At 44.3% G+C, this 9,125-nt stretch overlaps 1 protein-coding gene across 6 annotated transcripts in view; it reads left to right on the top strand.

Annotated features, from left to right (window-relative positions):
* The first annotated feature begins 1,871 nt into the window (after nucleotides 1-1,871).
* SIPA1L2 (signal induced proliferation associated 1 like 2) overlaps nucleotides 1,872-9,125 on the top strand; it is a 126,705-nt gene continuing 119,451 nt past the window's right edge. For 5 of the 6 annotated variants that reach the window (XM_040058320.2, XM_040058319.2, XM_040058321.2 and 2 more), the window contains exon 1: nucleotides 1,872-1,953. The gene's annotated coding sequence lies outside the window, so the exon portion shown is untranslated. Of the gene's footprint in view, nucleotides 1,954-2,872; nucleotides 2,893-9,125 lie in introns of those variants that run through there. The other variant, XM_040058317.2, reaches the window with a different exon arrangement.

Raw genomic sequence — 9,125 nt, 5'->3', positions numbered from 1 at the left:
AGACAGTGTGCTGCCTAACTGGACTAGTGATTTTGGGTAGAAGTTATAACATTCTAAAATAACATTTTAACCAAAACAATAACACTCAAGCAGGCATCCAAACCCTGACTAATGAATGTAATGCTTGCCAGTGCTTTTAATCTTGACACCTCGAAGTTTGTTCTAATAAGCCTGCATTGGCTTGGATTTATGATTGCGGACTGTATTTCTTGTTGCAAACTGTGCGTTAAAGGAACAATTAAGTGCAATAACCCAAAATGTGGGTTTTGGATCTTTAGCATACACGTGACAGTTCCTTTCCACTTCTGCTCTGTTTCCAGCAAAAGGTAGCCCATGAGGAGACATTTACTAGGCAGTGGAATACTTGTAAATGTCAACATTCCACTGCCTGCTTGCCAGAGCTGAGTGAACTGGTACAACCAGAAAGTTACTTACCATGACAGGTGGGTATGGGTGGAGGGGAAAGCAAGCAAGAGAGGACTGGAAAAACATAAAAGAATCCTGGATTGTTTCTGTAGGGTTCTGTAGGAGTACACTTTATTCCAATAGTATTGCAGGCCTCGTCATTTGGGGTAGCAGAAGGGAGCAGCCACATCAGTCCTGATAACATCTTCTATTTTGCAACCTCTCTGTAGAAGTGGGTCCTATGATTACAGATATGGTTCTTTGCAGAACTAGCCCACAGAGTAGAAATAGGGAAATTCAAATTCTGAAAACAGCCTTTGGTTTGCTTACCAGAACGTGTGGGGGAGGTGGAGGAAATGTTGATACCGAGCCATGGCTTATTTGGCAGGCAAACTAACCTGTTCAGGGCTGCTCAAGACAGAGGGGAAGCTCCATGCTCCTGACCCACGTGCAACTTAGGAGTGGTATACAGGAAACAGAGCACACAAGGCAATTTCGAGAACTCCACTGGCATGTATTTCTGCTCTGTAAGTATCCCGTGCTTCAAGATGTGGGTAAGAGAACGTGCTAAAGGGGTGCGGACACAGCATCCCTGCCGCAAGCCCAGAGGCTCTCAGGCGGACTTTCGCTGAAGCAATGCAGAGCCTGTACGATGACAGACTCCCAGTCACCCCGCTGCTCGCCACTCCGGGAGCTCCCGCGGGAAGGATCCGGGGTCTCAGGAGCCCGAGGGAAGCAGAAGGGCAAGGGGGGGGGGCGGGCTGAGAGCGGCCAGGCCGGACGGCGTTGTCCAGGGTCTTGAAAGCGGAGTGCCCGTGCGTGGCGGGGGCAGGGGCCGGCCGCTCTGCCGCGCTCGGCTGGGCACGGCAGCAGCTGGGGGCCCGGGCCAGCTGAAGGACCGGGCGCTCACCGGCTCGCTGCCGGGGGGGCCCTTCCCGGGGCCCACCATGCTCTGCCTCTCTGTGTCCCACACCCCACCTGTTGCTCGCTTCCGATCCCGAGCTGGCCGCCTGTCCCCGGGGCGCCCCGAGATCCCCTCCCGCGTCCCCGCCGCGGCGGGCGAGAGGCGGCGGGGAGGCGGTGTCGGGCCGCGGGGCGGGGCGCGGGCTTTGGGACGCGCCAGTGCCCAACGCGGAGTTGGTCCCCCGGGGCCGCGCTCGGGGAGCCGCTGGAGGCGGGGCCGGCGGGCGGGGCGGGGCCGCGGGCGTGCGGGGCGGTGAGCGCGGGTGTGTGCGAGAGTCGCGGCTGCCCCCGCCCTCCCGCCGCCGCCCCGCCCTCCCGTCCGGCGGCGGAGCCGCACTCCAGAGCCGAGCGCCGGGAAGGGGTGGCGGGGGAGCGAGAGGAGGAGGAGCGGCGGTGCTCACGCCGACCCGCGGCACCCCAGCGGACGGCCCCCGGTTCCGTGCAGGGCTCCGGTGGCCCGCGGGTGGCGTGGCCCGCGGGAGGGGAGGGGAGCGGAGCGGAGCCCGTGTGCGCGGGGGGGGCATGGGGGTCCCGCGGCCGGAGCAGCCGGAGCGCGGGCAGCAGCGGCGGCCGCGGCAGCACCAGGTAAGGAGCGGCGCCCGCCGCCGCCTCCGTGCCCCGCGGGCGTGCGAGTGCTTTCCCTCCCGGGAAGGGCTCGGGAGCGCTTCAGGGAAGGGGGTGCTGTGAGGGAAGACCCATCTCCTCTTCCCTCAGGTGCTTTGGGACGGAGGCTCGGCTTCTCTGGGCTCCGCGGGAGGACGGAGGGCTGGGGCGGTGAGGAAGCGGCGGGGAGCCGCGGGCCCCCTTTCGCCAGCGGCACCCCGACCTCGCCCCGGCCGCAGCCACCCCGCCCCGATGGGCAGCGTGCGGCGGCCGGAGCGACTCGCTCCCGCACGTCGTCTTTCTAAATAGCGATGCGATCCGCCCCGTAGAGAAGGGCCCAGGGGCGGCGGGGGTGTCCGCCGGGTCGGCAGTCACCTGCGGGGAGGTTCTGCCGCCGGCTGCGGCAGCCCGAGCACCCCGCTCCCCTCTCCGAGTCTCACTCCAACAATAATGGCAATTACAGAGTAAGTTTGCCCCGATCGGACATCTCTGGGGAGTGCTGCTCTTCAGAGCGGGGACGGTGTAGCGGGGACCGCCAAGCGCTTGGGGAGGCAGAGGAGAAGCCCATTCAGCCCGTGCAGTTTCCTTAAATGTTTAATTCCCCTTTTTTTTTTTGGTTAATGGATGCAAGGAACGGGGCTGCATCCTTTTGCACTCTTTGTTATCTTGCAATACTCGCGTAGCTGTTCAGGGGTCCGCTCTCCAAAGCTGAGGTTCGGTTCGTTGAATAGCAGCCAGCTCGGCTCAGCTTAGGCTCAGATTTTGTGCCGGGGACTTCGCTGCCCTTCCGGGGTGCTGGGCGGCAGCGCTCGGCTGCGCTGCGAGAGCCCTGCGAATGGGGAAGTAGCGTTACGAGGGCTTGACAAAGGCAACTCCGAAGCTGACAAATTCCAGATATGGCTGTTAAGGTTCACGAAGTAGGTCAGTAAACTACCTTAGTACTTGGGTGCTGCATTATTTTAATACATGGGTAGTTTGAAAACTTGCTTTCACCCTGGCTTTTCTTCTAGAGGAAACGAGTTTTGGGGTTTTTTATGATGCAAAAGACATGCAAAGTTAAAGAGAATTGCACATGTAAATTTTCGCGAGGTCTTTTGTGCGCAGTTTTCACTTCTGAAAGTTAACACTAGATGGCTTTATTATATCAGCTATCCTGCAGGGAAGGAAAGCATGTAATCTGTCTCTGCAGCCTGCTATTTCTGTGTTTGTCTTTTTCTTTTTTTTTTTTTTTTTTTTTTTTTTTTTAATTCACGTGAATAGTAAACTATCTTATGGTCAGTTCTGCACCGATTAGAAACGAGCAGATATGAAGCCTGCTTACTAGCTGACATAATTCGTCGTTTGGATTAGCTCATGCTACTGCTTTATACTTTATTTTACATGTGTGTTACTGATATCTAAGGAAAGTTTGTTTAGTTGGAAGGTAACTCTGCATAATATTTATGTTCCTATAAAGGAGGGCAGCTGGATAACGCAGGATGTTTGAAAATGGGGAAAAGCCAATAATTCAGTGTCAACTGTTTCTTAGTTTGATGGGCTTTATTTTAACCATAGTGCATTAATATTGTCTTTTCAGCTATTTTTTCCCCTAGGTTCTGTACCTAGCTACAGCTACCTTAGTCTGAAACATTTTGGAGTTCGATTCAGAAACACAGCGCTTCAAAGCCTGCTGGATATAGAAATTCCTGGGCTTGACGCCTTACTCTATTTCTTGTGTTTTTACAAAACTGTGCCTTTTGTCAGTGGGAGTGCATTATTTGCCCTCCATTCGCTTCTTTGGTGGTAGCTCTGTAATACTTCAATTTTTGAATTTGGTCTTCGAAATACCTTTTATTATTAATGCCAACATGTTTAAATCATCAAGAGCTCTAATGCATTATAGATATTTAAACATCACTTAGGGTCCACAACACTTGATTTATAATTTATGTAGCATTCATATAAAGGTAGATTTAGAGGGATCTCTGAATGTATTGTCTTGGGTTTGCATGCCCAGTGGGTTACCTTAGCAGGTCATACAGCACTCAGATGTATCGAGAAGGAATGCTTATAAAGATGCCAGACTGTTTCACCAATCCTGTTGGATCTATTAAAGATCATTTCATTTATATATGCCAAGGATATAATGTGAAGCTTAGAACTAAACAAAACCTCAATTCTTTGTAGCTGGTATTTGCTTACTGTTCATATCAGGGTATTTTTAAAGGTTTATGTTTCATTTTCCGGAAAGAAAGATAATATCGTCTCTTTTTGTAGGCATTTACTGACATGCCATTACTCAAGTGCATTGTGAAATACTCTTGCAAATGAAGAGAGTCAAATGAGGAATTAAGCAAAGCAGTGGTCATACAGGCAAAACCATCTCTGTTTTTTTTGCTGCTTTTGACTTCTATGACTGAACCAAGGCAGTTTGTTTTTCCACTTCCAGCTTTATACTGGACATAGGCAGCATTGCACCTAAGCTCTTTATCTGCAGATCACCTGTTCAAACTGCAGATTTCAGAAAGAAAGTATTTTCTCCTTGCCTTGGCTGGAGTTAGGATTGTATTTAGATGGTTGGATGTTAAAATATTTTCAGTAGGCTCCTGCCTTCTACTGCTGAGAGATCTAGTTTGGTAATATAGAGGGAGAAATGCTACGCTATTATGATAATACAAGTTACAGATTGTGGAAAGAGGGTGGGGCACTGGGTTATCTAGTTTCTCACGTTAGTCATCCAAGATTACCAACAGTAGCTGTTTTGACAGCTTGAAATGAAATCAGGGTTTGACAAATGCTCTTCTTTCTTTCCATGTAGTTTTTGCTTTGCAGTTTAAAATGCTTTGCAATTTTAAAATGTTTGGGTAAGCTGGGTTGTGGATCAGTGAAGTGGAGGTTGCTGTTTATTTTCTGTGTGTTGCAATACTGTCCTCAGAGTAGAAATTTTTTTGTATTAGGTAACATAATTTATATCTGATTCTTTAAAATGTTACCTCTTGCAAAGTCAAGAAACTTCAGTTTATCTTTTTATTTTTAGCACAATTTTCATCCTTTTATATATCTGGACAGTTCATGAAGTTTAAGGTAGGGATGCTCCTGATAGTCTTTTTCAGCCCTGGTTTTTCTACCTGAATTTTGAAAGAAGAATGTGAGGACAGTTTACCAAATCCAATGAGAAGAATTTGAGGGAATTTGTATTTAGTAGTTTGAAAAGTATGTTTCACAGCTGTTCATTTGCTTGTTTGTTAAACACTAGTTGTTTACATAAATTGCATTAAGAATAACATTAATTCCTGATGATATTCAGTGATGATGTCATACAACTAGTTAGATTTTTAAGAATTGTAAGGATTTCACATGAATAGCTTTTTTTTTTTTTAGTTTGTTGGGAAAGAGCAAACTTAATGTTAAACATCTTGATTTATCCTGACAGAAGTAAATGAGAGAGAACCTGCCTTCCTTTGTAGTAAAGCACTGACCCCAGATTTAAAGCCACTTTGAGGCATAATTGAATGAGCAGAAGATTGAAAAGGATTATTATAATTGGTGATACTCTTCCAGTTTTCAGTTAGACAGGACAGCAGTAGGCAGAAATGTCATTGTGATTAGTTTGCACCATAGTTCTTACTAGAAGATATGTAGGCTCTTGTTTGGATCATGAAACTGTAATTACATCAGCAGTTAGCTGCTCAAGATTTATAAGTGGATTCTACTGGTTTTCTGGAATTTCTCAAATAATAAGCAGTGCATACATAATTTAAGGTTTTGTTTAAAAAAATGTCTTGAACCCATATGGAGGTAATATTCTGAACATGTAATAAATGTAAGCAGCTGCCATACTGTCTTTTTGGACATGCAAGCAAACAACTTTATTGGATTCGATGCTTGTAAGACATTTTAAGAGTAGTAGATGTTTGAAATGAAATAGGCATTTATTTTAGTGCTGTTAACTGGAGATTCTGTGTTCCTTTGGAAAAAGACATGTAGCTCTTTTTTTTTTTTTTTTTTTTTTTTTTTTAAGCTGTGGCATGTAATGTAGAAAGATACCACAGCTATTTTTTGAAAGTGAGGGAATCTAGAAGGAGGCTAGAGGAGCAGTAGTAAATTGGCTTGTAGTGGCTGGAAGGTGGCAGTAGCTGAAGTTGTCTGGCTGCCCCTCCCCCTCAGCAGCTTAAATAAAATTCTGAGCGCAGGACTTGGAGTTTTGCCATTGACTTTGAATCTTTTCTTATATAATGTCTTCATTTTTTGTTCAGGATCCTGCAAAGTGGCATACCCAGCTCTGCAGATATTTGTGTAATGCTTCTGTATTGTTTGCTACTTCTTCTTTCCTCCCCCTTTGCTGCCTGAATTCTCACTGGCATAGTGGCTGTGAATTGTGATAATGCCTGCCTGCATTTATGTGTGTCATGTGTCCTCTAACATAAATCCCATCAAATTATTTCCTTATAACTTACACCTGGAAAGCCATATTGTGAAATACTTATGCTTCAAAGACTACCTAAAAGATTAAAGATACAAAACTCTCATAAAACTCATCAATTTGCCCTTCCATTTCCCTTTAGGGTCACCAACCTTTTTTTTTAAAACCTGATACAAACTATGATGAAATGATAGAACTGTTCTGCAAATTACACGAACAACATATTGCAATAATTAAAATGTTTTTTATTAGGTACTCTGAGAACATTAGACATTCTGTGGCAGGTTAATTTAAATGCAATAAACTATGTTTTAATACCTTTATAAATTTTTTCTAGTTGTTTTTCATTTTTTGGTGTTTTGAGTTGCCTTTTTTTTTAACACTTGTTTGTTCAATATATATGAGATGGAAAGGAGACTCTGGGCCATCTTAGATTTCATTTTGGATTTTTACTGTAACTTCAGTCAAATCTGATAAATTGTGAAGAGATGTAACAATGAAATGGCAATTAAGGTAAGGGCAGAGTGAAAGTGTTAGAAGTGCACATAGTGTTAAAATATTTTTTGCTAGTTTTTTTCCCTTTTATATGGGGGAGCAAAAAGAAGTACTGAAATTTATGCATAGTTAGCAAAATAGTCACTGCAAAAAAGCAGCTCTGTTTCCTATATTTTGTGAAGAAGGTATTTGTGAAAGATAGGACATTTCGGTCAGTTTTTCAGGTTTGTTGTTTTGATTTTTTTTTCCCATCTGAGAGTTGCAAGTTATTAAATCATTCTTCTCTGGTTGTTCTCATTTATGGCTTTCTGTTCAAAACTAACTATTTCCTATTTTTAGATACTTGAAGTGCATTCAAGGAAGAGAGCACACCTCTGCTTCTAGTGTTTTTCTGGCTTCTCAGCACTGAAGATGAATACCTGATGTGTTTTAGCATGAAATCCCATTGTAATACTAGTGTGACACAAAGTGGAAAAATAAATGTGGGGGGAAAAAAAGAACAGGAGTGTGTGGCTCTGTCTTCCTACATTCTCATGCCTAATGTGCATGTCATCTACAGTGTGTAAGCAAGCATATTTTGCTGTGCTGGCCTTGCTTATTGCAGTGCCAGCTGCTCTTGAAGAATTAGGAGCAGTTTATAGTGATCGAGTTGTCTGTAGGGTTCTGCTCTAGTAAAGTAAGCTTTGGTTTTACTTCGTAAGGTTGTCAGGACAACAGCTTATTATTCTTGCTCCTCTTGGTGTTTCCCTAAAGCAATGGAGGGAGCTTTTTCAAAGACAGTGGCTGCCTTGCCTCACTGGGCTGCAGGATTGCCATCTATGATTTGGGTTCAGCAGTTCTCTCTGGGTTTGTTGTGTAAAAATTCTAATTGATGATTAATGCAAACCCAGTGTGAGAATAATTTTTCTTCATTGGACTAATGTAAAACAACCCATTGTATTTACAAACCCATGGCCTATTTTCTCCGCAGTATCGTCATTAATCTTCTGTTCTCTTCCATCTGAGGCTCAGAGAAAAATGTTTGAAATTTGGCAGTATGGAACTTGAGATAAGAGTTGAGACAAGGTAGGACTTAGTTTAAAGCTGTGTTATGTCAGTGTGCTACAGTCTGACGCTGGAGCTAACAAGTGAAATCAATCGGGGGTTTCCGTTAGGTTGGGTTTGTGATGTCTTTGACAAAAACATCAGATGAAGTTGGTGTTCAGTGATAAGCTACACAGTGACTGTTGAGGTGTTGGCATTTTGAAGAGCTACTGTTCTGCTCCTGTTACGTGGTAAATTAGAAAAAGAATGCATGTTGTTAAACACAGCTAACTAAATTACTACAAAGTCATTCTCTAAGTATGGCCATTGTATGCAAATATTTTCAACTGCAATAACTTTTAGATTGTTGAGATGTTCAGGGGTGGGAAACTTGTTGGGATGTTTAGCAGGGAAGATCGCATGAAGAAAACTTTTAAATAGCTGAGGATTTTTTAATTATTATTTCATAAAATATGCTGAAACATGAGACTTATATTGGTACTTCCATAACCTCCTTTGTAATATTATTATAGAAAGATTCTTTAGTTTGATCCAAGTTTTTTGATCTGGGTTCAGCTGTAGTAGCCAATTTAGTGATGTCCAGGTACTTAAAATCCTTTTATCAAAACAGTAACTTTCTATTTCAAATTCCCTTTTCAGACAACTGAAACAACAAGTCCATTCACAGAATAATTTGGCAGAGATACAATAGGCATCTGCATTCAGTCCTGGAAGCTGCTTGGCAGAATTAGAAATTATTGGGATAAACCTGTCAGTGTTCAAAAATGTTTTCTCCCTTGTCTGGCTACCATTTTTTTTGAGAATGGGCAGGTACTCCAGCTATGGGTGTCTTCCCCCTCTCAGAGCCTCTGCTGTTTCCATCCCCTTCCCCCGAAATGTTCTTTGTATCTTTGTACATGTCTTTGAATCCCACAATCTCGTTTGCCTAAGAAACCATTCCAAAAGATTATTTTTAAGGTTGGTGAGATGACATGGAGTAAATACAGTGATTGGTGTAATCCTTAACAGGGTGCGAACAGGTTTGCTCATTTCCAGTTCTCTTTAAATGTAGAATTTCAGCAGTTTGCTGCAAGAAGGAATCAGTATTGATGAGATTTTCTAAATTGGTCAAGAGCTGTACAGGTGGTTGCTCAGAGTGCTGCACTCAACCTCAAATATAAATTGAGCTCCAATATTTTGTAAATAGGGAGAAGTTTCTACTGATAGGCAGAGG

This window comes from Hirundo rustica, chromosome 3 (genome assembly GCF_015227805.2).
Source record: "Hirundo rustica isolate bHirRus1 chromosome 3, bHirRus1.pri.v3, whole genome shotgun sequence".
Taxonomy (NCBI): Eukaryota; Metazoa; Chordata; class Aves; order Passeriformes; family Hirundinidae; genus Hirundo; species Hirundo rustica.
This window is presented reverse-complemented; position numbering and strand designations above follow the sequence as displayed.